This window comes from Etheostoma spectabile, unplaced genomic scaffold (assembly GCF_008692095.1).
Source record: "Etheostoma spectabile isolate EspeVRDwgs_2016 unplaced genomic scaffold, UIUC_Espe_1.0 scaffold00569840, whole genome shotgun sequence".
NCBI lineage: Eukaryota > Metazoa > Chordata > Actinopteri > Perciformes > Percidae > Etheostoma > Etheostoma spectabile.
This window is the reverse complement of record NW_022605361.1, coordinates 15,892-42,887: the sequence shown is the minus strand read 5'-3', so window position 1 is coordinate 42,887 and position 26,996 is coordinate 15,892. Positions and strand designations below refer to the sequence as shown.

General features: G+C 42.3%; 10 non-coding genes across 10 annotated transcripts; 7 read left to right on the top strand and 3 right to left on the bottom strand.

Moving 5' to 3' along the window:
- Positions 1-1,331: 1,331 nt before the first annotated feature.
- On the top strand, positions 1,332-1,403 carry trnaa-ugc (transfer RNA alanine (anticodon UGC)). The gene has a single exon. It is a non-coding gene; the product is annotated as a tRNA-Ala (tRNA).
- A 536-nt stretch (positions 1,404-1,939) lies between these two features.
- trnaa-ugc (transfer RNA alanine (anticodon UGC)) lies at positions 1,940-2,011 on the top strand. The gene has a single exon. It is a non-coding gene; the product is annotated as a tRNA-Ala (tRNA).
- A 1,909-nt stretch (positions 2,012-3,920) lies between these two features.
- trnat-agu (transfer RNA threonine (anticodon AGU)) lies at positions 3,921-3,994 on the bottom strand. The gene has a single exon. It is a non-coding gene; the product is annotated as a tRNA-Thr (tRNA).
- Positions 3,995-4,622: 628 nt separating this feature from the next.
- trnat-ugu (transfer RNA threonine (anticodon UGU)) lies at positions 4,623-4,695 on the top strand. The gene has a single exon. It is a non-coding gene; the product is annotated as a tRNA-Thr (tRNA).
- Positions 4,696-9,121: 4,426 nt separating this feature from the next.
- On the bottom strand, positions 9,122-9,193 carry trnaq-uug (transfer RNA glutamine (anticodon UUG)). The gene has a single exon. It is a non-coding gene; the product is annotated as a tRNA-Gln (tRNA).
- Positions 9,194-18,205: 9,012 nt separating this feature from the next.
- Positions 18,206-18,278, top strand: trnat-cgu (transfer RNA threonine (anticodon CGU)). The gene has a single exon. It is a non-coding gene; the product is annotated as a tRNA-Thr (tRNA).
- A 741-nt stretch (positions 18,279-19,019) lies between these two features.
- Positions 19,020-19,092, top strand: trnat-ugu (transfer RNA threonine (anticodon UGU)). Its single transcript has one exon. It is a non-coding gene; the product is annotated as a tRNA-Thr (tRNA).
- A 70-nt stretch (positions 19,093-19,162) lies between these two features.
- On the top strand, positions 19,163-19,236 carry trnat-ggu (transfer RNA threonine (anticodon GGU)). The gene has a single exon. It is a non-coding gene; the product is annotated as a tRNA-Thr (tRNA).
- A 1,237-nt stretch (positions 19,237-20,473) lies between these two features.
- trnat-ugu (transfer RNA threonine (anticodon UGU)) lies at positions 20,474-20,546 on the bottom strand. Its single transcript has one exon. It is a non-coding gene; the product is annotated as a tRNA-Thr (tRNA).
- Positions 20,547-21,166: 620 nt separating this feature from the next.
- trnat-agu (transfer RNA threonine (anticodon AGU)) lies at positions 21,167-21,240 on the top strand. The gene has a single exon. It is a non-coding gene; the product is annotated as a tRNA-Thr (tRNA).
- The last annotated feature ends 5,756 nt before the right edge of the window (positions 21,241-26,996 follow it).

Here is a 26,996-nt window from a genome sequence, read left to right as displayed (position 1 = left end):
TAGGGTTGTGGTGCTTGATTTTACTGCAGCATTTGATATAATTGACCACAACTTACTGTTAAAAAAATTGGAATATTGTGGTTTTTCACAAACCGCATTATTATGGAAGGAAAGTTATTTGACTGATAGGAGACAATTAGTTTACTTTAATGGAAGTTTTTCAGGCTCGTGGAACATGGAGTTCCTCAAGGAAGTTGTCTTGGGCCACTCCTCTTCACAATCTTTACTAACGATTTACCATCTGTTTACTAAACTACAGAGAAAGCTACAGTCAGTGGTGGACTGGATCAGGAGTAACAAACTGATCTCAATGGATCTAAAACTACTAGTTTAGTGGTTGGAACTCATTTTTTTAATGTTCCAAACCGAAACTTGAACTCAGTATAGAGCAAACTTCTGTAGAGCAGAGAGAAGAGGCTAAACTTGTGGGTGTGATAATTGAATATAGATTGTGTTGGGACAAACATGTTCAGAAGCTGGTAACTAAAATGGGCAACACCTTGTCAGTTATTAAAAGGTGTGCAAACATCTTCACACCACAGATAGTAAAAATGTTCTTCAGGTTTTGTTTTTTTCACATGTGGATTACTGCCTCAGTGGTGTGGTCCAACACTTCAGCAATTATATGAAAAAATTACAAGTGATTCAGAATTAAGCTGCACGTGGGCCTCTCTCGTGTGGGTTTAGATCAAATGTGATAACATGCATGAACAACTCTCATGGTTTAAAGTTAAAAAATAGATTTGTGTATTTGCTAATGTTTTTTTACATAACGTTATAAACAAACAAACACCTTTTATTTCAAACAGAAAACTATCCTTTAGTACTGCTACACATCATTATCCAACGAGGCGTGCAGTAGGAGGGAGTTTTATTTTACCTAAAGTGAAAACTAAATCAATTTAACGTTCTGTCAGGTACAGAGCGATGTGTGAATGGAACTCTCTCCCAACGACTATCAAACACAACTCTCAGTATGGTTTAAAAAATCACTTAAGACATATTTTTTCAAAGCAATTAAATATGTAATTTAAAATTAGTTTGTTATAGGGCTTTTGTTATCTTAATTGATTAATCTATTCGGAGTAGTGTCTTTTATTTTATTTCTTGTATAAATTGCGTTAACTTTAAGATTTAATTATGGGTAGTATTTTCTAATTTATGTCTGTGTGTGTGTAATGAAATGTCATAAAGAGTATTGTCAAGAAAAGATTGTAGGACCCCAGGAAGAAAAGCTTTAGTTCATGCTGAAGCTAATGGGGATCCAAATAAAACAAACAACAAGTTTACTTCAACATTTTTCCCGGGGTAGGGGTTTCTATAGAACATTCAGGGATGTAGCTCAGTGGTAGAGCGCATGCTTTGCATGTATGAGGCCCCGGGTTCAATCCCCGGCATCTCCAGCAAGTGTTATGTTACAACAGTCTGTAAAGAGCTGCAAACCTCTTATTCTGAAAGACAAAAGTATTAAAAGGCAATCTCCTTGTGTTCATGGTAATTAATGCAAAAATCAGTCTCAATGACCAGATGTGTTGCAAGATTTGCAGTGAACAGTGCGTTGTCCTAAGGGGGATCAAATAAAACAAACAAACAAAATGCATTAGCAATTTTGCATCAAGGAAAAGTGATCAGTCAGTGACTAGAAGGGCAATGTTCAAGTAGTTTGTTTGGCATGCAGTGTTTTTATGGCAACACTGCCAGATTGAGCTGTCTGATTATATTGAACAACAGACTACTTTTGACGCAAAACATTTTACCAAAATTGGAAATTGAATTTTGGTAAAAAGGAAATGCAGCTTAGATTTGTCACTGACTTGAAAGGCTATGGTCAGGTAGATTGTCATGGGGTCTTTTCATTGCTCCACTGACCGAGTTTCCGATGGCGTTCTTCTCTTATTCAATGATCTTAGAAAAAGTAAAAGAAATTTTGAAACTTTCAGGGGATGTAGCTCAGTGGTAGAGCGCATGCTTTGCATGTATGAGGACCTGGGTTCAATCCCCAGCATCTCCAGCAGGTATTACTTGTCCAGTCTGTCAAAGAGCTGCTGAAGCTCTTATTCTGAAAGAGAAAATGAAACAAAACAAGGGAGTATTAAAAGACCATAAAGTGGATGATTAACTCATCAAGTGTCTAAAAACTCAGTGCACTTCACTCAACAATTGAAAAGGATTAGTGCATGTTTGAATAGCGCAGTGTTGTGAGTTACCGTGACCTCCTTGCATTTATGGTAATTAACGCAAAAATCAGTCTCAATGCCCACATGTGTATCAAGATTTGCAGTGAACTTTGCATTGCCCAGTGATGTTGGTATAGTGGTGAGCATAGCTGCCTTCCAAGCAATTCACCTGGGTTTGATTCCCAGCCATTGCATTAGTTTTCATTTTGTGGTTACTTGCTTTATTTGTGAAGATTAGCCAGAAAGGTTACTCGCCCAACCCAATTTGATAAAATATTAGATCTCTGTTATGGTACAAATAAGGGACCATATCAATCAATGAAGCTGCTTCCATAAGGATCCACAGACACAGGAAGTGCACTACGATTTGCACTTTGCCCGTGTCTGGTAACTACTACTAACCAACTGAAAAGTTTATGAACATTTGTTCCAATAGGTCTGGCAGTAAATTGCAGGTAGTTGTGGCCGAGCGGTTAAGACAATGGGCTAGAAATCCATTGAGGTCTCCCCCGTGCAGGTTTGAATCCTGCCAACAGCAAGATGTGTTATTAAATTTATTATGTTATGCAATGAGCATTGCAGAGACTTCACTTCAGACACTTGCAGCAACAGATGCATTGTTAAACATCAACAAACAGTACATAGACTTAATTTGAAACAAAGCATAGTAATTAGCAGAGGATGGTTTCGATTCATCGACCTCTGGGATATGGGCCCAGCACGCTTCCGCTGCGCCACTCTGCTCGATTTTTTGAGGCCTTAAGGTTTGGGAACCTGTGGCAACCAAGGTTTCAACAGCTTACGGGTTGCAAAGTTAAAAATTTGGTAGACCTTGCAACTATCTTTTATGTGAGCTTCCTGATTTCTCACAAATTGATTATTCACATGTAACACTTGTGATTGGCTGGTGTTTTAAAAACAGGGCATTGTGAGTACAGATATAAACATCAGTAAGGAGTCTACCAACTTGCCTCGTATCATTTTAGTTTGGACATCCAGTGAGGCTTACCGCGATGGTTTGGACTGGGTCGACTAGGGTTTTCGGCTGCTCTTGTAATTGTCAGCCCAAACATATGGGCGTTCATGGAGACATGGAAGAAAGTCACTAGGGTGGACAATTTGCTTGACAATGGCAATACATTGCGCGGGATGTTAATGGCATCTTATTGAACTAGTACCCCAATGTGCAATACAGGCTAAATCCCATGGTGGGAATCAAGATCCACCAATGTTTCTGTCCACAATGTCCACCTGAATCCAGAAATGTCCCTGCCAGATGGGCAATAGACTGACAATTGGGTCAAAATTGTGCAATTATCTTCAAAATGTCCAACTGAGTCCACAAGTATACCTGCCAGATGGGAAATAAACTGATAGCTGTCTTCATGGTCTGAACGTGTCAAATATTGCCGGCCAACGCCCACATTGAGTCCAGGTGTGTCCGTTTTGGTTCCTGATCCATGCTATGACCTCAAGAGTGCACAATTTACAATTGAAAGCTGTGGGGAAAGGGGGGTTTCAAAGCTAATAGACCATTCAACAAGCAATTATGATGCACTATGCTGGCCCATTCAGGAAGAGCACTGTATACTCTGACTGCAGCAACACAAGTTCAAATTTCAGTGATACCTAATTTTTATGGTGATTACGAGACTGAATGCAAAGTGACCTGTTTAATGGGTAGCATGGGGATTGGGTGGACATGATGATGGGATGCAAATTGAGGTAATCTCTGTAACAACAAGGTGCTGCTGGGATTTGAACCCAGGATCTCCTGTTTACTAGAGAGGCACTTTAACCAACTAAGCCACAGCACCTCCATTAGTAGGTATAATGTTAAGTCTTAATTTCTCTTTTACCTAGAATAAGCTAAACATACAGTTTACTGACTGGCAGTATTGGGAGTAACGTGTTACAAAAGTAACGCAAATAAAGTAATGTATTCCTTTTTGCTTTAACACAGTAATATAACGTATTACCAATTACATTTCATTAATATTATACTTGTTTAAACAACAAGAAACACAAACATTAAACTAGAGCCAGGGAAGCTCAGTCCACCAGGTGGACCAGTCACCATTTGAACCAGACTGAGGTGGACGCTTCAGGGCCCAGCACTCTTCCAGATAGTTGAGAAGCTCTAGCAGCTGGGTGTGCTGCAATACAAAAATGAGAAAGTGGTGACCAGGTCAAGATGCCTCGTGGGGGCCTCCCTAGGGAGGTAGTCCAGTCACGTCCACCTGGGAGTAGGTCTTGGGTAAGACCCAGGACTAGGTGGAGGGATTATATCTCCAACCTGGCCTAGGAACGCCTCAAGATCACCCAGTCGCTCTGAAAAGGGAAGTTTGGGGTCCCCTGCTGGAGCTGCTTGACAAAGATGGATGAATGGTTGGAACCCTGTTCATTAGCTCATTGTAATCTTACATGACAGACAAACCTGTAGGAGGCGCTGTAGCTTAGTGGTTAAAGCACCTGTCTTGTAAACAGGAGCTCCTGGGTCCAAATCCCAGCAGTGCCTGATAATTAGTTAGTACTTCTGTTATCAGCACTACAAAGAGTGTATATATTTGTTATTTATTTTTGCTATAATGATTAACAAGCATTATTTAATTTTGCCCAGTTGTGGCCTGTTGAGGGGCAATACATATCTGAAGGGAAATGGATTGGACCCATTTTTTAATGCTTTCAAAACCTTGTTCTGTTGGGGCTGAATGTGGCCCCTGTGTACACCATGACCCTGTGACATCACCGTTGGATGGGGTTACAGGTGTGTGATGCTGACTGAAGTCAGAGGAGAAATAAACATGAACTTTACCGGCCAAGGCACTTTGGGCGCTGACTGCCTGATTTTAGCGTCTTCGATGCTGCTGGAATGAACATTAATATATTGATGATTTGATATTAGTTGACTAAATCGCGATATGCAACTGAAGGAAGATTCACCGGGTCGTCATGGATCTAAGAAGAGGGAGCCAACTCGTAAGGATCTGCACCACCAATAAATTGCAATTTCTCAAAATATCATCCTCCCCTAAATGTGACTGAATTCTTATTTATTGTGTAATTAGAAATTGTGATGTGTATGTAATTTAAAATTAGTTTGTTATAGGGCTTTTGTTTTAATGTGACTGAATTCTTCTAGAAATCGCTGTGAGCAGGGTTTGAACCTGCGCAGGGAGACCCCATTGGATTTCAAGTCCAACACAAGGGATGAGCGAGTACAGCATTATCTGTATCTGTATCTGTTTACCACATGAATTATCTGTATCCGGATCCGTACTCAGACTGGGCGGGGCCTAAACCGGAAGTGGTCAGATTTAACCCGGAAGTGGGTCGGGTTCTTTTGAAATGTGCAGGGCTTTAACCGGTAGGCTATTTTAAGCATGCAATTGATATGGGTTGATCAGAAATTTTTATATTTATTGCTGATTTGAAAACTATTTACATGACAGCATCAAGCTTCAGATCAATGGTGTTGTCATGGTAACAAACAAACTATATACAAAACGTTTTGCAACAATGAATACAACACATGCTGTTGCAATTATGAAGTAAAATGTAATGAACAAGAGTTTTCATACTCAATAAAACTTTTTAACTTTTTATTTTTTTATGATCAGTGTGATAAATTTTTTTTTTTGTTCTTTTTTATTTTTTTTTATTTCCACACCAGGTATATATGTGTGTGTGTGTGTGCGTGTGTAAGAGAGAGACACAGAGAGAGAAAGAGAGAGAGGGTGGGGGGGGCTAGCTGACAAAAAAAAATCTCCGATGGCAGAGACGCAACGGGAGTTGCATAACGGTCTATGGTTTAAACTAAGCAGCATGTCTGAAACCCACGTTTACCAGAAATCTACTGGTTACTAAGTATGTAAGTACTAAAAACCAAAGTTAAAAACAAACCTGAAGCTGAAGAAACCCTAAACGTTAACATACCCGCGGACCTGATTGAGCGACGGAGCGCGCGTGCGCGAGAGAGAGCAAGAGAGAGCGAGTGCGAGAGCAAGCGCGAGAGAGAGAGAGAGAGAGAGAGCGAGAGAGAGAGAGAGAGAGAGAGAGAGCGAGAGAGAGAGAGAGAGAAGCCGAGGGAGCGCATTTCTCCGTGTTCTCTGTGTGTGTGAGCAGAGCGTGTGTGTAGGCGGGGGGACGCTGTGATTATCACAGACCGCAACGCGGCCAGTTGAGGAGTTGTATTCAATCCGAGCACGGATATTGACTCATATTACTCGGATAATACTTGTACTCGGCAAAAGTGCTTTATCCGTACCGGATACTCGTTTCAGCCGGATACTCAGATCATCCCTATCCAACACCTTAACCACTCAGCCATCACAGCTGTAAAATATGTTCTGTTTTTACAGCGGAGAACCCCTGATGCCTGACAGACTCCATTCAGACCAATCAGACAAAGATAGAGCCTATCTCACAAGTACCTTGGGCAGTTCTGAATGACTGATGGGGATTCCTAAGCACTTCAGTCCCAAAGGATCATTCAAATCTTGAGGGTATTTCAGGTGTAATGTGGGTAGTTAATCCACCCCCTTTAGATGATATGATTCATTTCCGAACCAGTCCAGATTAACAATTAACAAGTTATGGAATCACAAGTCAATGAGAAACATACATGTGTACAGACAAGGCTAGCAGCAACATCGCCACGTCAGAAACGTTTCTGGTGTGCAAAGACCAAGAAAATGCCACGCAACAGAAATGCCATGCTCACACCACACAGGCAGTGTGCAGGAGGCCTTACCCCTGACTTCCACCAACTGCAAATCCACTCCGCTACGTGTCTGCTCCGTGATCCGCAGTCCGTCAACACCCGCCAGGTCCGGATTTGTTGCAGGCCATGACTGACAGCTGAAGTCACAAGGACCCACGGGATCTCGCAAATTCATGTATGATCACGCGATATAACAGGAAGTAGTTTCTATAAACAGAACCACAAAACCTGATGAATGAACTATCTTAAATTTGCATTGCTCTTAATTTCATGTGTTTTCATGTATCATCTTAAGTCACTGGGCCCTGAGGCCATTTTTACAGTTTATTTTCCGTCTTGATTTATTTTATAAAAAAGCTTGTAAAACATCAACCCTGTTGTCTACAGTCAAGATATGAACATCATTTTTTTCAGGACAAACTGGGTTATTAGAATATTTGGGTTGCAGTGAGGTCACTTGCATGTTAAAAATGGTTGTAGGGCCTTAAATATAAATAACTAAATAAATAAATAAATGAATCTTCCAGATATGTATTGATATCACAGACAGATAAGTATGTATGGATTTAAAGCCCAAAGAGGCTGAAGTTCCAGGCTGGATAGAAAACCCCCTGTAGAGGCTAGAAAGACCCGGAAAAGAACAACACATTTACTCTCATTCAGAAGCCATAGAAGAGCGGTGCAAATATTTCATCAGAGTGATGGCTTGTGGTAAGAAATTGGTCCTGACTCTGTTGGTTTTGGCGTAAAGTGCTCTGTAGCGCCTACCAGAGGGGAGAAGCTGGAACAGGTTGTGTCCGGGGTGAGATGGGTGAGAGGGCGTGAGGCCATCCGTCATCACCTGCACACTTGATGAGTGTCATCGGTGGAAATCTAAACCAGTGATTCCCAAAATGGCTGACCTAACATTGTGCAGCCCACCTGCATCTATGAAAGCATTCCACTCCACTGGTATAGACTGTTTTCAGCCACATATAATGTTATAAGACAACATCACATGTCACTTTTGTTCTCTGGAAAATCATGCAACTGGTAACTTTGTTGCACCTGTTAAGAATCACAAATCATAGCAGAACCAGGCGCTGCTGGGATTCGGACCCAGGACCTCCTGTTTACAAGGTAGGCGCTTTAACCACTAAGCTACAGCAACTTCTACAGATAAGCCTGTCTTGCAAGAATACAATGAGCTAATGAACAGGGTTGCTTCCATCCATCCATCTTCGTCCAGCAGCTCCAGTAGGGGACCCCTACGAACTCTGGCAAATGAAAACAGCTGGACGTGTCCTTGAGCGACGCCTCAGGACTCACTGTTCATAGGCATGCCTACCGAGAACAACAGAAGTCCTATGCAAGGTCCTTGAGAGATGAGAGACCCTTTCCCCACAGCCCTGGTAAAATCCAGCCTCCATGCCATAAGTCCCCTCATCACAAAGGTCATTAACCACTCCCTCCGGTCAGGCCATGTTCCATCAACACTGAAAACAGCTGTTATCATGCCATTTCTCATGGAAAGCCATGGAAAGCTTAAAACACAGTCTTAATTTAGTCCTCCTCAACAGTTAACATAGCGTTTGCTGTGTGGCGTGTCTGTTTTTATTTCTCCCATGTTAACAGTATTGACCAATACGGTAGGCATTCTAACCTCAGCTGACACGCTCATTGTGTGCAGGCAGTGTACAGGAGCCCTAAGCTTCCAAGGTAAGACTGAAATTCATGATAATAAAAACTTTATAATCTTCACACTAAAGTTGCAAAAACACCTCCAACAAAAGGCTTTCATTCGCTTTACATGGACACATGTAATGTTATGGTACAAAACAACATCACATGTCACTTTAGTGATCTAGAAAATCAGGCTCATCTTTGTTAAGTATCACGAACCATGTGGAAAACACTTTATTAAGTGATAACCAGGCACTGCTGGGATTTGGACCCAAGATCTCCTGTTTACAAGCGCTTTAACCACTAAGCTACAGCGCCTCCTGCAGCTAAGTCTGTCTTGCAAAAATATAATGACCTAGTGAAAATATCTTTAATATGTTCAACTAAGTCTAAATTTGGAGCTCCTTTAGGTTAAAATGAAGTACAGGTCACAGTTCAACCAGCCACCACCAACATACTGTTTTCAGTCAAACAGCCAAGAATATTTTACCCGTTAGCCTAGATGTGGACAGTGTAGAGGTTGATTTTTTTAATTTCACCAGTAGTCTGGCTTAAAACCAGGTTCCACCGAGACTTGAACTCGGATCACTGGATTCAAAGTCCAGAGTGCTTACCATTACACCATGGAACCACTGTTCTAAAAGGCAACATTGGTTTGCCAGGCAGCTTTTTCCATATAATTAACACTTATGCTATTGAAGGCACACAACAATTACTAACTTAAGTCATTTAGTAAGCTAAGCGTTTACACAGGATGTGGAACAAGGCAAGTCAAGAATAGGTTTTAAAGCTTATGCCACAAACAATGAATATAGCAGTAGATAGGTCTACTGTGTACACATGGTAACTTTACATGAGTTGATAATGCAGATGCTCACAAAAGGTGCGGCTGTACTTGCAATTCAGTATCTTTGCGCAAATTAATGTCCACTACAATGTAGAGAATAGCTGAGTTCAAGCTTCCCAATACCATGTCTCTGAAATTAGTTCTAGAGGGAAACAACTCATGTAAGAAGTGGGATTTGAATCCTAGCCTCCAGAGGAGACTGCGACCTGAACACAGCGCCTTCACATCCCGCGCAATGTATTGCCATTGTCAAGCACATTTCCACACTGGTGACTTTCTTCCATGGTCCCATAAACCCATATATTTGGGCTGACAATAAGGAAACCTTCCTTTGATAAGTATGACCTGGATGACTGAGAACCTAATATATCATGACATAGTTGACTTACCATATTATTATTTCTGTGAGAGATCCTACTACACGTTGGAATAATCAGTCAGGATAGCTGAGCGGTCCAAGGTGCTGCGTTCAGGTCGCAGTCTCCACTGGAGGCGTAGATTCAATATTGGGGATATTGTTTTTGTTTCGTTTTTTGCTGTTTGTTGTAGTGGTGTAGCTTAGGGGGGGTGATAAGATAAGTTGCTTGCAAGGGTTACACAGTCATCAGCACACATTTGCACACCGACTTTCAACAGTACATTCCCTTACCTACTTCACATACGCTCCTTTGGTTGCTTGGCCATTCTTATCAGATATGGCTGCCAGAAAGGGATGGGGACGAAGATGGTGCTTCCTGTTTAATTAGTTACACAGTTAAGCAGTTACACTTATATTCCATGGTCTTCTTTTTATTTTATTAGCATGTTTTTGAGCTAAATTAGAGGTAATTAGGGTTTGTTTGTGGGGTTGAGGGTGTTGGTGTTCTGGGGTTGTGTAAATAAAGTAGGCAGGACTAGATTATAGCCGATAGATATCAGAGATCTACCCATTACCTTAATTTTCATGCGTTGTACTTTTCCCTTGCCGGGTGAGTTAGGGAAACTGTTACAGCATAGCGGCGTATTCTCTCCACCTCCACACGCGTAGTCTTCTCTTCAAGCAGACTTACTGCCTCCTGGTCTTGTCTTGACCTGGTTACCACTTTCTCATTTTTGTATGGCAGCACATTCAGCTGCTAGAGATTCTCAACGTTCTGGAAGAGCTCCATGTTGGAAGGAACTGTAGACGTCATAAGGTACTGTTGCATCCGTAGCTGTTGCTCCACGATCCGTGCTGGGCTCTGAAACGTTCCCCCCCAGTCTGGTTCGAATGGTGAGTGGTCCACCTGGTGGACCGAGCTTCACTGGCTCTATGGGGGTGAGATGTGGATGATCAGCACCAATGGGAAGGAGTGGGCTGGCGTTCTCAAACTGCTGAAGGGAGAGGCCTGCCATGTATTTATTCCTCTTCTGCAAACTATCTACTGGATAGGATTGATCCGCCATGCCTAGGTGAGCTAAGCCGTTACTCCCAATACTGCCAGTCAGTATACTGTATGTTTATCTTATACAAGGTAAAAGACAAATTAAGACTTAACAGGGTAGCTACTAATGGAGGTGCTGTGGCTTAGTTGGTCAAAGTGCCTGTCTAGTAAACAGGAGATCCTGGGTTCAAAGGGCAGTTTGGGGTCCCCTGCTGGAGCTGCTGAACAAAGATGGATGGATGGAGCAAGAGTATAGCGCTGCAGCCTGGAGCGTCCCATGTCATCCGTCCTGTCTCATGCGGTCTCGTCTCATGCGGAGGCGTGTCCAATGGTAAATCCAGAGGGTCAAAAATGCAAATCGCGATTATTATTTTTTTTAATTCATTTATATGATTGCCGTTATACAAATGAATAAAATATCTTTGTTTTTTTAACTAAACATGTCTATAAGATAAATGCAGACTATCATACTAATGAATAAAAACATATATCTATAAAATAAATGCAGATTATAGGCAAACTAAAAAAATCCTTCTGCCATCCCAGAGTTTCTACTTTTCAAAATAAAAGCTTGCATCTGGAATCAAATACTAACATCTCTCGTTTCAAAGTTAAAGCTCACGTCAACTATCATGCTAATGAATAAAATATTTGGTGTGTTTTTAAATATTTAAAAATATATGTCCGTCTCTAAAAAAATGCAGGTGATAAGCAAACTAAAAAATTCCTTCTATAGCTGCATCTTTGATCCAAGTTGCAGCTATAGAAGGAATTTCTCTCCCGACAGAGTTCAAGCATTTGGTTTAGTTTTAAAAAAAAATACATACAACACAAAATACAATAGAACCGCTGGCGGAAGTGGAAGAAAAATTCAATCGCATCCTGGCCCAAGACCGTGGCAGCAGAGATACGCAGTCGAGGACGGGTCCCAGAGACCTGAAGCCCGATGCCGCGGTAGTAGAAAAATAGAACCGCATTCTGCCCCAGGTCCCAGAGACCCGATAGCATTCTGCCCCGGGTCCCAGAGACCCGACAGCCGAGGCTGACAGTCGCTCTCGCCATGCTGATAAGCAGTTGTATTTGCAGCAATGTCCCAGAGAAGTGTGAAAACAATATAATATACAATTAAAAAGTCTTGGAAAGCGTGTAACATGTTTATTTTTGTAGTTGATGTGTGTCGCTCTCGCCATGCTGATAAGCAGTTGTATTTGCAGCAATGTCCCAGAGAAGTGTGAAAACAATATAATATACAATTAAAAAGTCTTGGAAAGCGTGTAACATGTTTATTTTTGTAGTTGATGTGTGTGCAGATCGTGGATTGTTATCCCTCCTCAGGAGGTCCGGCGGTTAGTTGGCAGAAACGGCTGCGTCGCTGATGCAGGTTTCATCAGATGTAGCTTCGTTAATATGGAACAACACAAGCATAACATTCAGAAATGAGCAAACAACATGTAGGCTATGGCAAAATTGTTACTTTAACAGTTTTTTAACGTTTTTTAATTGATTTTTTTTTTGTGAACAACTTTTTTATTTTCTTCCGACTACACCGTCGGCTTATCACCATCAAAAACAAACTAAATACTACAATCACATACATAAAAGAAAAAAGAAAAATTATATATATATACACATATATGCATACACACACATATACCCATACATATATACATACACATATATACACATACATATACATACATACACCCACATACACATATAACAAATAAATACAAAATAAATCAAACATAATAGCGACCCCCCCCCCCCCACCCACCCACCCACCCAATCCCTCATACCCTGGATCTCTACCCAATTTCACTGGTCATAAACAGACCACAAAACCAACCATGTAAATATAGATATTGAGTTACAGCAAATTCTTAACTTTATCAACCACTGAATGCCACGCTGAGATAGTATCGGGCCCGGCACTGTGCATTCTTGCCACTGATAGCTCCATCTCAACTACGTCTATGTAAGTGTTAATCCATTGAGGCTTAGTAATTGCATGTGGAGGCTTCCAGCGTAGAGCTAGCATTTTCTTGGCCGCGGTGATGCCTGTTAAGAGCATACGCTTTTTCCAACATGTCAACTTTAGTGAGGAAGTATCATTCAAGAGCAGGACAGCAGGATAACACGGTACAAAATCATCCACAACAATAGATAAAGTGGCACATACCTCCCCCCAAAAAAGCTTCACATCCTTACATTCCCAGTACATATGCATGTATGAACCTATACAACCATCTGAACAGAGGGTACAAATTGGAGAAGTTAAGCGTTTCATAAGAAAGCTTTTCCTGGGAGTGAGGTAGGTCCTATAGATATAGTTGAAATGAATCTGTTGGTGATTTGGATTCTTAGAAGCAAGGCCAATCGAGGACCAAATGGTATCCCAGTCCAGTGAGACATTTCCATTGTAACGTTGTAGATCATTGGCCCACACACGTGAAATAGGGAGAGTTTTGTAAGAGGCATCTCGGACAAAAGAATATATTTTGGAGACCACCCCTCTGTTTTGGCTGCTACTATGTAAAATGGAGTGCAAAGGGTGGATAGTAGGACGAGAAGCCCATGGTACTCCATATGCTTTCATAGATGAACGTAGTTGAAAATACAGAAATAAAGATGTTCCAGGCAATTGGTAAGACTGTCTCAGATCATTAAAATCACGGAGCCCATTTTCATTACATACATCGGCTAAAACATGTATACCTCTAGAGCTCCATACCGGGGATGCAAAAGACACCCCCCCCGTGAGTAGAGAATAGTTATTAAAGAGCGGGCTATTCCGGTGCCATTTACATGAGATCTTATTTTCTTTCTCAAAGGTGAGCCACGTTGATAAGAGAAAACTCATTATGGGTCCAAGCCGCAGCTTAGCCCGTTTTAAAGGAACAGCAGAGTAAATCAGATCCTCCAGTCTATGTGGTGATGCTAGGTCCTGTTCTATGGGTTTCCAACAAGGGTCAGAATTGGTGTTAATCCAATCTGTGAGTGGTCTTAGTATAAATGACCAAAAATAGTGTTTAAAATTAGGCACAGATAGGCCACCCTCTGTTTTATGTCGTTGAATTGTTGTTAGTTTCACCCGTGGCCGCTTCCCACCCCAGATAAATTTAGAAACCAAGGAATGAATCCTCTTCCAGTAATCAGTTGGGGGTGGTAAGGGCAGCATTGAAGAAAAGAAATTTATGCGTGGTAGAATATCCATCTTGACTATTGACACCCGTGCTTGTAACGAATTTGGCAAGTGAGACCATCTATTGAGATCCGCTTCAATTCTATTGTAAATACCCTGAAAATTTGAGTTGGCAATATTAACTAACGACGGGAAAATGTCAACCCCCAAATATTTAAATTGTTTAACCACTGGAATATGCTGGGGCAACACAGACAGGCTCAAAACCGGATTTAATGGGAGGAGCGCCGATTTGGACCAATTAATTTTATACCCCGACAGAGAGCTAAATTCCTGAAAAGTATCCAAAATGTGCGGTAACGATATGGCTGCTCTGTCAAAATATAATAATATATCATCAGCATACAGCGATATGGAGTGTGTAGTATTATTGAAAGTTATGGGGGAAATTATCGGGTGCTGGCGGATTTTCTGTGCAAGGGGCTCTAATGACAGTATAAAGAGAAAAGGACTAAATGGACAACCCTGTCGGCATGACCGTGATAACTCGAACTTATTTGATATAATGCCGTTTGTGTTTATCATCGCAGATGGATTACTGTAAAGTAACTTAATAAAACTAATAAAAGTTGGGCCCAAATTAAAGCGCTCTAGAACCATCCACAAGTAATCCCATTCTAACCTATCAAAGGCTTTCTCTGCGTCAAGGCTCAATACTGCACATGGAGCAGGGATATCCTTAGCAGCATGGATGACATGAAGCAGTCGTCGTACATTGTCAGAAGCAAGTCGCGATTTCACAAAGCCCGTCTGGTCACTTTTAATTAACGTCGTTATATGAGGCTCTAATCGCAAGGCCAGTATACGGGCAAAAACTTTTATTTCCGCATTAAGGATAGATAATGGTCTATAGTTTCCACATTTAGTGGTGTCCTTATTAGGCTTGGGTAATACTACTATCAAGGCGGCATTCATATCGTTAAAAAAAAGCACCAACTTCAACAGCTTTATGAATCATTGCTAAAAAGTATTGCCCCAACTCTTCCCAAAAGGTAAGGTAAAATTCAGGAGGAATTCCATCCCAACCCGGGGATTTACCTTTTTTCATACCCGCTATAGCACCTCTTAACTCAGTCAGGGTAATTTGCTCCCCAAGACTGTATGCATCATCTTGAGTAAGCATAGGGAGTTCTAAGTCTTGCAAAAAGGTGTCACATTTAGTTTTATCCAATAATACTTCCGATTTGTATAGATTTTCGTAAAATTTTTGGAAAGCAACATTAATATCTTTGGGAGTAGTCAACAGTTTTTGCTCTGAACTGATAGCTGTAATATTAGAGTACTTTTCCCCTTTTTTCAGAGAAAGAGAGAGCAGATGACTTGGTCTCGAGCCATTAAAATAATAGTTCCTTCTAGCCCTTTGAATTTGGAATTCAGCTCGTAATCTCAAAATGTTGTTCAACTCCATTCTGGCTGTATTGATTTTCTTTTTACTGTCATCTGTTGAGCCATCCCGTTGCTGAGCCTGTTCTAGCGTTTGTAGTTCACTCTCAAGTGCAGTAATCTTGCTCAGCCTTGATCGGTTAAGGTAGGAAGCGAAGGAAATAGTAGTATTTCTCACAAATCCTTTAATTGCACCCCACAGGACCCGAGGGTCCCCCACCGAGTCAGCATTCTCTAAAATAAATGTTTTAAAGGTATTTCTAAAATGGTCACAATAGCTGTTGTTTTTAAGTAATGTGGTATTAAAGCGCCACCTTGTGGCCTTAGTTGGAATTTGGGCCAATGAGAGCTGTGATGTGACAACACAGTGGTCAGATAAAGAGTTAGGATAAATCACAGCAGAATGTATTTCAGAGTATATCGTTGCAGAAGCCAGTAAATGATCTATCCTTGAGTAAGTTTTGTGTCTATATGAATAAAAACTATAATTTCTAGTTGAAGGATTAACAGCTCTAAATAAATCTGTGAGATTGAAGTCATCAACTAATCCCTGGAAGGCAATTGTTGACGGAGGAAGATGTCGAGTTGGAGCGCTAGATCTATCGAGTGGGGGATCCAGGACCGCGTTCATGTCAGCGCCGATAATAACTGAGAATTCCTGCAGGTCCCATAAAGTCTTGCTAATTGTGCCAAAGAGCTCTGGGCAAAAAGTATTTGTGGCATAAATACTTAAAAACGCAATTTTTTGCCCACACATATTGGTTTTAATATAAGCAATTCGACCATCCTCACTTCCATAACTTCCAATTATTGTTAAGGAGAGGCTACGCCTTAACACCACCAAGGCCCCGCGGCTTTTAGAATGGAAAGTAGCTGCGGCTGCAGTATAATAATAACGGTTCGACAAGCGTTGTTTATCAAGGTGTTTAAAATGTGACTCTTGGATAAAGGCCACATCTATATTGTGCCTTTTAAGCCAATCAAGACACATTGAGCGCTTAATGGGACCATTTAAACCATTTATATTCCAGCTAGCTATGTGCAACATCGACATCAATACAAACAAGGCTGAGCAAGGTTATGTGTTCCTTTATATGCACTATAGTATATACTGTAGAGATCCAATTATTCAACCCCATGTCGCCAAAAAAAAAAAAAGAAAAAATTAAAGTATGACAATAAATTAAAAAAAACAAATGTAAAATTGCAAAACTCACATCTGACATAACCTAACAAGGTGGCAAAAACCACAGACAAAACACCCACTATTTAGGCACCTGAACTGAGAAAGCCGGCTATCACACCGTTACAAAGGCCCACCCCCTAAATCATTATTTTGTGTACCCAATCCAATATCAAAAGAGCAAGAACAGTAGAAACTGGCCACATTAAAAAAGAAAAGAAAACTATTCATCAAATTAGTCATCCGTACATGCACAAAAATCTTGAATTTACTTCACGTAAAGCAAATAATATAGTAAAGAAACCCACAAACACACATCCTCTCTTGTTTGTCAGATAACAGTAAACTTAGGGATGCCCTGAGGCGTGTTTGTCTGTGCAGAATAACGCTTTACTTATCCAACGGTCCTGTGATAGTAGATTCTGGGAGCCAGATATCATATCCCTTCGTTAGGCCGTCGGCCGGGTCTGAGCACCAAGGAAATCCTCAGCATCTGCCTGGGTCTCAAAAAGGTGCACTTCAGACCCGCGGGACAGCTTTAGTTTAGCCGGATAAATCAGGAACGGGATGAAACCTTGTTTCCTCGCTGTTTCCATCGTTTGGGAAAATGAGCGGCGCCGTTTGAAGGTGTAGTTGCTGTAGTCAGCGGCGAAGCGAATCTCCTTGCCGCCGGCCTCTATCCGATGGCCTCTAGCTACCTTCAAGACGCGGTCCCGGTCCGTGTAGCGTAGCATCTTGCAGATCATGGTGCGGGATCCAGTATCACGCTCCGGGCCTACACGATGAGCCCGCATCACCTCCATCTTTCCGTCGTTAAGTACAGGAAACCATGTAATGAGCGAAGATGAAACAAATTTCGTTGCGTCTCCTTTTTCAACTGTTTCTGGCAAGTTGATAATGCGAACATTATCCCTGCGGGACCTGTCCTCAAGCTCTGCCATGTGTGCTTCCAGTTTGGAGCATGCTGTTCGGAAAGACTTCTCATGTTTAACCAGCTGGGTGGGAGAGATCTTTATAGTCCTTTTTCAGCTTCCTATATCAGTTGTGTTCGTCATACCTCCGTTTTTATGTTATCCAGCCGTACTTCAAACTTTGCAAATGATTCTCGATGAAGGTTTGCTGCTCTTTCATCGCGGTAGCTAACAAGGTCGATATAGCCTGGCGGAATGACTCAAACCTTCGTCGTCTTTCAGAGGTCCACCCGACTTTGCTTCTCAAACCTTCAGCCATTGCATATATAAGGCTGACGGAACTCGAAGCGAGGAGTTGTTAAGTTAGGAATACAACATAAATGTATAGTTATATGAAAATAGGGGGCGAGAGGGCCAGAGCAACCGCGCTACGCAGCCATCTTGTCTGCAGGTCACGTGCACCCCGTAATCCGATTACGTCACGTTTTTTAATTGATTGCAACAAATGTGGTCACGAATTTACCCGTGACTCAATCTGGAAAATTATGCGCGAAATCGTAATTTTGACCCTCTGGATTTACCGTTGGACACACCTCCGCATGAGACGGAACGGATGACATGGGATACTCCAGGCTGCAGCCATACCCATCTCAGATGGAAGGAACCCTTTTCACTAGCTCATTGTATTCTTGCAAGACAGACATTGCTGTAGGAGGTGCTGTAGCTTAGTGGTTAAAGCGCCTGTCTCGTAAACAGGAGATCCTGGGTCCAAATCCCAGCAGTGCCTGGTTATCAGTTAATGAAGTGTTTCCACGTGGTTTGTGATACTTAACATGTGCAACAAAATTGAAGCCTGATTTTCTAGAGCACTAAAGTGATGTTGTTTTGTACCGTAACATTACATATGTCCATGTAAAGCGAATGAAAGCCTTTTGTTGGAGGTGTGTTTGCAACTTTAGTGTGAAGATTATAAAGTTTTTATTATCATGAATTCCTTCAGTCTTACCTTGGAAGCTTAGGGCTCCTGCACACTGCCTGCGTGGCGTGAGCGTGTCGGCTGAGGTTAGAATGCCTACCGTATTGGTCAATACTGTTAACATGGGAGAAATATTAAAAAAAAACAGACACGCCACACAGCAAACGCTATGTTAATTGTTGAGGAGGACTAAATTAGGACTGTGTTTTAAGCTTTTCATGGCTTTCCATGAAACATGGCCTGCCTGGAGGGAGTGGTTTATGACCTTTGTGATAAGGGGACTTATGGCATGGAGGTTGGATTTTACCAGGGCTTTGGGGAAAGGGTCTCTCATCTCTCAAAGACCTTGCATAGATAGGACTTCTGATGTTCTGGGTAGGCCTGCCTATCAACAGTGAGTCCTGAGGCATCGCTCAAGGACACGTCCAGCTGTTTTCATTTGCCGGAGTTCATAGGGGTCCCCTACTGGAGCTGCTGGACAAAGATGGATGGATGGAAGCAACCCTGTTCATTAGCTCATTGCATTCTTGCAAGACAGGCTGCTCAGTCAAAGGCGCTGTAGCATAGTGGTTAAAGCGCATGTCTTGTAAACAGGAGATCCTGGGTCCAAATCCCAGCAGTGCCTGGTTCTCACTTAATGAAGTGTATGCATATGATTTGTGATTCTTAATAGGTGCAACAAAGTTACTCAAGGGGGTGCTGTGGCTTAGATGGTTAAAGTGCCTGTCTGGTAAAAAGGAGATCCAGGGTTCAAATCCCTGCAGCATCTTGTTGTTGCAGTCATTACCTCTGTTTGCATCCCATCATCATGTCTACCCAATCCCCATGCTACTCATTAAGCCCTGGTAGCAAATGAAAAAGGCATGTTACATTTACACAGAAACACTACATCAACACAGACTTAAGATGATACATGAAAACACATGAAATTCAGAGCAATGCTAGTTCACTCATCAGGTTTTGTGGTTCTGTTTATAGAAACTACATCCTGTTATGTTGCCTGATCATACATGAATTCGCGAGATCCCGTGGGTCCTTGTGACTTCAGCTGTCAGTCATGGCCTTCAACAAATTATCCGGACCTGGTGGGTGTTGACGGACTGCGTATCACAGAGCAGACACGAAGCGGAGTGGATCCGCAGTTGGTGGAAGTCAGGGGTAAGGCCTCCTGCACACTGCCTGTGTGGTGTGAGCATGGCATTTCTGTTGCGTGGCATTTTCTTGGTCTTTGCACACCAGAAACGTTTCTGACGTGGTGATGTTGCTGCTAGCCTTGTCTGTACACATATATGTTTCTCATTGACATGTAATTCAATAACTTGTTAATTGTTAATCTGGACTGGTTCGGAAATGAATCAGATCATCTAAAGGGGGTGGATTAACTACCCACATTACACCTGAAATACCCTCAAGATTTGAATGATCCTTTGGAACTGAAGTGCTTGGGAATCCCCATCAGTCATTCAGATTTGCCCAAGGTACTTGTGAGATAGGCTCTATCTTTGTCTGATTGATGGTGCTAACTGTAATGGAGTCTGTCAGGCCTCAGGGGTTCTCCACTGTAAAAACAGAATGTATTTTACAGCTGTGATGGCCGAGTGGTTAAGGCGTTGTTCTTGAAATGCAAATCATCAATATATTAATTTTCATTCCAGCAGCATCGAAGACGTTAAAATCATACAGTCAGCGCCCAAAGTGCCTTGGCTGGTAAAGTTCATGTTTATTTCACCTCTGACTTCAGTCAGCATCACATGCACCTGGAACCCCACCCGACAGTGATGTCACAGGGTCATGGTGTACACAGGGGCCACATTCAGCCCCAACAGAACAAGGTTTTGAAAGCATTAAAAAATGGGTCCAATCCATTTCCCTTCAGATATGTATTGCCCCTCAACAGGCCACAACTGGGCAAAATTAAATAATGCTTGTTAAGCACTATAGCAAAAATAAATAACAAATATATACACTCTTTGTAGTGCTGATAACAAAAGTATTAACTGATTATCAGGCAGTGCTGGGATTTGGACCCAGGATCTCCTGTTTACAAGACAGGCGCTTTAACCACTAAGCTACAGCGCCTCCTACAGGTCTGCCTGTCATGCAAGATTACAATGAGCTAGTGAACAGGGTTCCAACCATCCATCTTTGTCAAGCAGCTCCAGCAGGGGACCCCAAACTTCCCTTTTCCGAGCAACTGGGTGATCTCGAGGCGTTCCCAGGCCAGGTTGGAGATATAATCCCTCCACCTAGTCCTGGGTCTTACCCAAGACCTCCAGGTGGACGTGCCTGGACTACCTCCCTAGGGAGGCCCCCACGAGGCATCTTGGCCTGGTCACCAATTTCTCATTTTTGTATTGCAGCACACCCAGCTGCTAGAGCTTCTCAACTATCTGGAAGAGTGCTGGGCCCTGAAGCGTCCACCTCAGTCTGGTTCAAATGGTGACTGGTCCACCTGGTGGACTGAGCTTCACTGTCTCTAGTTTAATGTTTGTGTTTGTTGTTGTTTAAACAAGTATAATATTACTGAAATGTAATTGGTAATATGTTATATTACTGTGTTAAAGCAAAAAGGAATACATTACTTTATTTGCGTTACTTTTGTAACCCGTTACTCCCAATACTGCCAGTCAGTATACTGTATGTTTAGCTTATTCAAGGTAAAAGAGAAATTAAGACTTAACATTACACCTATTCATGGAGGTGCTGTGGCTTAGTTGGTTAAAGTGCCTGTCTAGTAAACAGGAGATCCTGGGTTCAAATCCCAGCAGCACCTTGTTGTTACCGAGATTACCTCAGTTTGCATACCATCATCATGTCCACCCAAACCCCCTGCTACAGATCACTTTGCATTCAGTCTCGTAATCACCATACAAATTAGGTATCACTGAAATTTGAACTTGTGTTGCTGCAGTCAGAGTATACAGTGCTCATCCTGAATGGGCCAGTATAGTGCATCAGAATTGCTTGTTGAATGGTCTGTTAGCTCTGAAACCCCCCTTTCCCCACAGCTTTCAATTGTAAATTGTGCACTCTTGGGGTCATAGCATGGATCAGGAACCAAAATGGACACACCTGGACTCAATGTGGGCGTTGGCTGGCAATATTTGACACGTTCAGACCACGAAGACAGTTATCAGTTAATTTCCCATCTGGCAGGTATATTTGTGGACTCAGTTGGACATTTTGAAGATAATTGCACAATTTTGACCCAACTGTCAGTCTATTGCCCATCTGGCAGGGACATTTCTGGATTCAGGTGGACATTGTGGACAGAAACATTGATGGATCTTGATTCCCACCATGGGATTTAGCCTGTATTGCATTTTGGGGTACAAGGTCAATAAGATGCCATTAACATCCCGCGCAATGTATTGCTATTGTCAAGCAAATTGCCACCCTAGTGACTTTCTTCCATGTCTCCATGAACGCCCATATGTTTGGGCTGACAATTACAAGAGCAGCCGAAAACCCTAGTCGACCCAGTCCAAACCATCGCGGTAAGCCTCACTGGGTGTCCAAACTAAAATGATAAGAGGCAACTTGGTAGACTCCTTACTGATGTTTATATCTGTACTCACAATGCCCTGTTTTAAAAACACCAGAAAATCACAAGTGTTACATGTGAATAATCAATGTGTTAGTAATCAGGAAGCTCACATAAAAGATAGTTGCAAGGTCTACCAAATGTTTAACTTTCCAACCCGTGAGCGGTTGGAACCTAGGTTGCCAACTTCCATCAAAATGTGAATCACAGACCTGGGTAGAAATTCCAGAGCAGAGTGGCGCTTTCTCGCTCAGAATCGTCTGTTCTATTTCCAATCTTGACAGCTAATCACGTTCGGTCATGTCCAATGTGAAATTCACCCCCGTCCAGTCACGTAGCGGGATGACAATGGATCTAGCCAATCATAACGCTGATAAATTGGAAAGATTGGATGACGCACCACGTACATGACGCTGACGTCCCAAGCGTCATAGGATGACGTTCACGTACATGACGCCCCCAGCGTGCCTAGTAACGGTTTGTTGTCATCGCACTTAAGCTGACAGTGAGATAAACTTCAATGGTAAGTAACCATTAACATGCGTTTCCTTCTTAAATAGGCCTATACAGTTTATTTAATACCTTCACACAAAGTGTTCTGATAATTTTGCCAGGTGTTACATTGTTATATGGCCGTAGCATTATAGCTAACAATCGCTAATGCTAACTGTAGCGGTAGGCTAGCTAATATGATCGTTTGTGTCATGTGAAATGTAAACTAACTGACATTAACGTTACTATTGATAAACGTAACTTGTGAAATATTAATATAAATAGAAAAAGCCATGTAACTACTATGTTGTTACTATTCTTAGTTAACCACCTGCACCTGGGTAAATTGCAATCTGTAGCTAAATTAACTACTGTTATGGCTAGTTTGTGTCATGTAAACAAACTAATGTTACGATCTACATATTATTCTCAATATTACTGTGAATAGAGAAACAATATGTAGCTAACTTGCTATGACATAGCCTACTCTATGCTAATCATCCAGGTAGATTACTACCCATTAAAAGTAACTTGATTGATTTGATAATGCAGCTGTCATACTAGGTGTGCGTTTGTGCTGTAGTGTCAGTGTATTGTCGAAAGGATGCTCATTTTTTATCGTTGTCCATATTCATGTTGCCTTTAGATGAGCAATAAGCTAAAAGCCACAAGTCCATGGGGAAGGAGAGTGGATGGCAAGGTTGAGGGCGTATGCCGGCTCAGGGGTTTGAACTTCTGGAGGCAACAGACCAGCCCCTAAGCAGCGGAAGTGGCATGACCTCTATCAGAAGGTAAAATATAGCAATATATAATGATAACTTCAAAAAATATACCATACAATAGTGAAGATACTATGAATAAAACAAATTACTGTACACCCCAGTCTAAACAGGGTTGTGATTGTTTCAGATTGAGAAATGTCCCATGCAGGCCCGTGGACAGACCACTCTGTTTGGAGGGTCAGTGGCCTGTAATTGTGGATTTCACTGCACTAAGGTGATCTGTTTTAAATTGATGTATCATTATGTTTAATCTCACATCTCATGTCTGCTGCAGTGCTGTTGCTGTTACATCACGCATCACAATGCTGTTGCTTTAGCAGCCCACCACTCAGCCTCCTTCAGCAGCCTCGCAGTCTGCTGCTCTGGTCTCGACCGCTGGTGCAACGGCTGCTGTGCCACCATCTTTCCGGCAGGTCCAGCTGGTTATATACATATATATATATATATATATATATATCCCTTCTCCGTCTTCTGTGAGGACTCCCAGTCCCAATACTAAGTGTGTCAATGGTGAATAATTCATTAAATAACTCTTATTTCATATATATATATATATATATATATATATATATATATATATATATATATATTATATAGTGGTTTTGTGTTTGTTACATAATCAAATTAATATTGTTTGTCTTTTCAGTTCAGGCAAACAGGAGGGACCTCATGGAGGTGCCACTGCTGGACCAGGTGCGCATGGAGCACATCTGGCGTGTGCAGCAACGCCACGTCAAGTGCATCCAGGACCTGCCTGGTGTGCAGCTTTATACAGAGACGAGTACCACCAAGAAGGGGGGTGTTGTCCTGAGTATCGCTGTGCCAGAGGGTCCACGTCTCTGGAATCATTTCATTGACACCTGAACACGTTCATTCCAGGTGGGTGTCTTCCTTACAGTACATCATAAACACCCAGTATAGTCTTTTATGAAAAGAATCATTAGATTGGAAAGCCAGACCTTTTTAATGGACTATTAATATTTTATTTTTTTGTCAGGAACTAGTGCAAATGCGCTGAATTTCCATCTTTACCTCCTGGAAGGCCTGAACAGGTGGAACCAGGATCAGGGGAGTGCGGCGGTGACCAGTAGGCCATCGTCTCTGCTCACCTACGCCGGGCATGTGACCCAGTGTGTCAACAGCAGCAGCTTGAAGGTGTTTGGCCGGCCATTTGTGCCAAACTTCAGGCCACCCTCCAAATACACTGGTATGCTAATGTAATAATAACTGTCTACCTAGTATTTTTGGTTTGTTGGCTTCTAAGTGTTTTAACCGACATTCAAAATAAAAGCTAACTATATACTTAACATGATACATGACATTAACTAATTAATTACGTGTGCATGCTTGGGCACATGTTTATGTTTTCTTTTTAATAGGAGAGCTGCTTGGTGTTGACTACCTGTTAAGTCAGACTGGGCAGCCCCTGCAGGTCAGCCCTGACTCAGAGGAGACAGAAGACATGCTGGAGGATGTGGACGGGGGCGAGGAAGACAATGAAGGCTTTGAGGAAGACCAAACAACTGACCTCACAATGTCAGGTCTCCTTGATGACCTAAGTGTCTCAACACAGCCTGTCTTCTCCATCCTTGCTGCCTCCTCCCTGGCTGCTGCCTCCTCCTGGCTGCTCCTATCCAGCCTGCCATCTCCTCCATGGCTGCGGATGTGTCTGGGGTATGTAAAGCATATTCATTTGCTAATAAATAACATCACTGTTATTTTGTTTTGTCCCAACTTCACTCATCTCAGAATATTCTCATCCTTGTTTCACCAGGCTGTGGATGAGTGGACAGCTTGGCAGAATATCTAGTGGAGCTGCACAACCAGCCCTACTAGACCTCACCAACCAGCAGGTCAGGAACTTATATCGTCTTGTTTTTACTCCTCTGTTCTCTGTCTCAAATGTCCACACTTGACTGTTTTTGTTTTCTCATGTGCGGTTCTTTGTATGTTGTCTTTCTCAGGTGATTTTGTCAATATTGTCGCTCTGTGCCAGAACTTCCTAGACCACGACAAGCAACGGGTTGTCTTTGCTGCCAGACACAAGACTAGGCTGGACACAGGGAGGTTCAAGTCTTCAAAGATGAGGCAGGAGTTCACTCCAGGGGTGGAGAATGTAAAGCGGCATGCCCTCACCATCGCTGCCCCGCTTGCCCAAGGGCCAGATTGCTGCCGCCTGGTGGGAACCATCTTTGTTCGGCTGTGCCATCCACCGCAGTCCCAAGAAGAGATCCAGATGGGACCTTATCCTGGAGGACTACAGACCAGTCAGGCGGCGCATTCTCGCCAACGGGTTAATTAATCAGCAAACCACCATGCAGCTGGTGGACGTGAGCCACACCACCCTAGTGCAGTGGCACAATAAGACGGTGAAGAGGCAAGACAGCATGGTGGTGATGCGGGGTCTGGACCTGCCAAGCCGCTTGTCTGTGGCGGCTGACCCTCTCCCCAGCGCAAATATGCACCCCTATCTGTCCCCCCCCCCCCACCTGGCCCGGCTCACCAGTACCACTGTGGGTCAAGCGCAGGTTAAGAGGAAGGCTGCACCCACATTCGCGACACCTGTGGCTGTGAGGCCACGTACTCAGCGGCAGCTCTTCCCGGCTCCGCATCCACCTCCACGTCAGCTCCACAGCTGATGATGCTGGCTCCAATGAGTACACAGGTGCCTGTCCTGATGTCTGCCCCCCAGGCCCTGGGGTTCAGCCTAAACCCAGGGAGGACTACATCCAATCTCCATTTGGCAGTGCTGCAGCGTGCCAAACTCCTGCTCCTCCGGCTCCAGTCTGAAAACTGACCCGCAGAGTACTGCACGACACGTGCAAGAAATGCGGGCAGTTCAGGACAGCTGAGACAGGACACAGCCAGTACAAAGGGACTGTGTACTGCCCTTCACTTGAGGCTGTCCCAAAGAACAGTGGCTGGAGGACTTTAAAAAAAAAACAATAACATTTATGATAATTGTTTTGTGTTTGTTGTACTTTTTATGGTGTGTTTTAATTAAACCTTTACAAAAATTCTTTATTTATTCCTTTTTTTCTACACTAAAGTGGGTAACAATAATTATAATAATAATAATAATGATAATGGTGATGACAATGATGACAACATGCAGCAACAGTTACATGTAGGATGCTATTCACTTCAGGAAGTAGGAATAAAAAATACAGTGTATCAGTTTCATTTATAAAAGATGCCAACAATCCTTGCAATCAGATCAAAACTAAGCCTTTCTGTAAGGTTTGGGGAAGAACTTATCAATAGTATTTATTTGCAATTATTATTTATTGTATCACTATTTACAACCCAGCCCAGCTTTATAACTGAGTAACACCCCAAATTCTGGAAAGTGATTTCCAATAAGGCAATAAACAGTTTTTAAACTGGAAAACTGGACTAAAATAAAGAAACTGATGGAATATCTGCCTTGTGGACAATTAAATTACTAAAGAACTGTTCATTTAAAAAGACAGTAGGGGCAGTAAAATGCCTAGACTGGCGGTATACTTGATGTTCCACAGTTCGACGGTTCGAATCCCAGCCGTGGCTTGCCCACAAAATTTAAAAACATCAGAAAAATTCTTTAATTGTTCACGGGGGGCTAAAATACCTTCATGTCTTCAATTTTAGACCATGATCGTAGAATGCAGGCACATTTTAGTCTGGTACATTACAGGAATGTTTACACTGGTATGGAGCTGCTAATCTTGC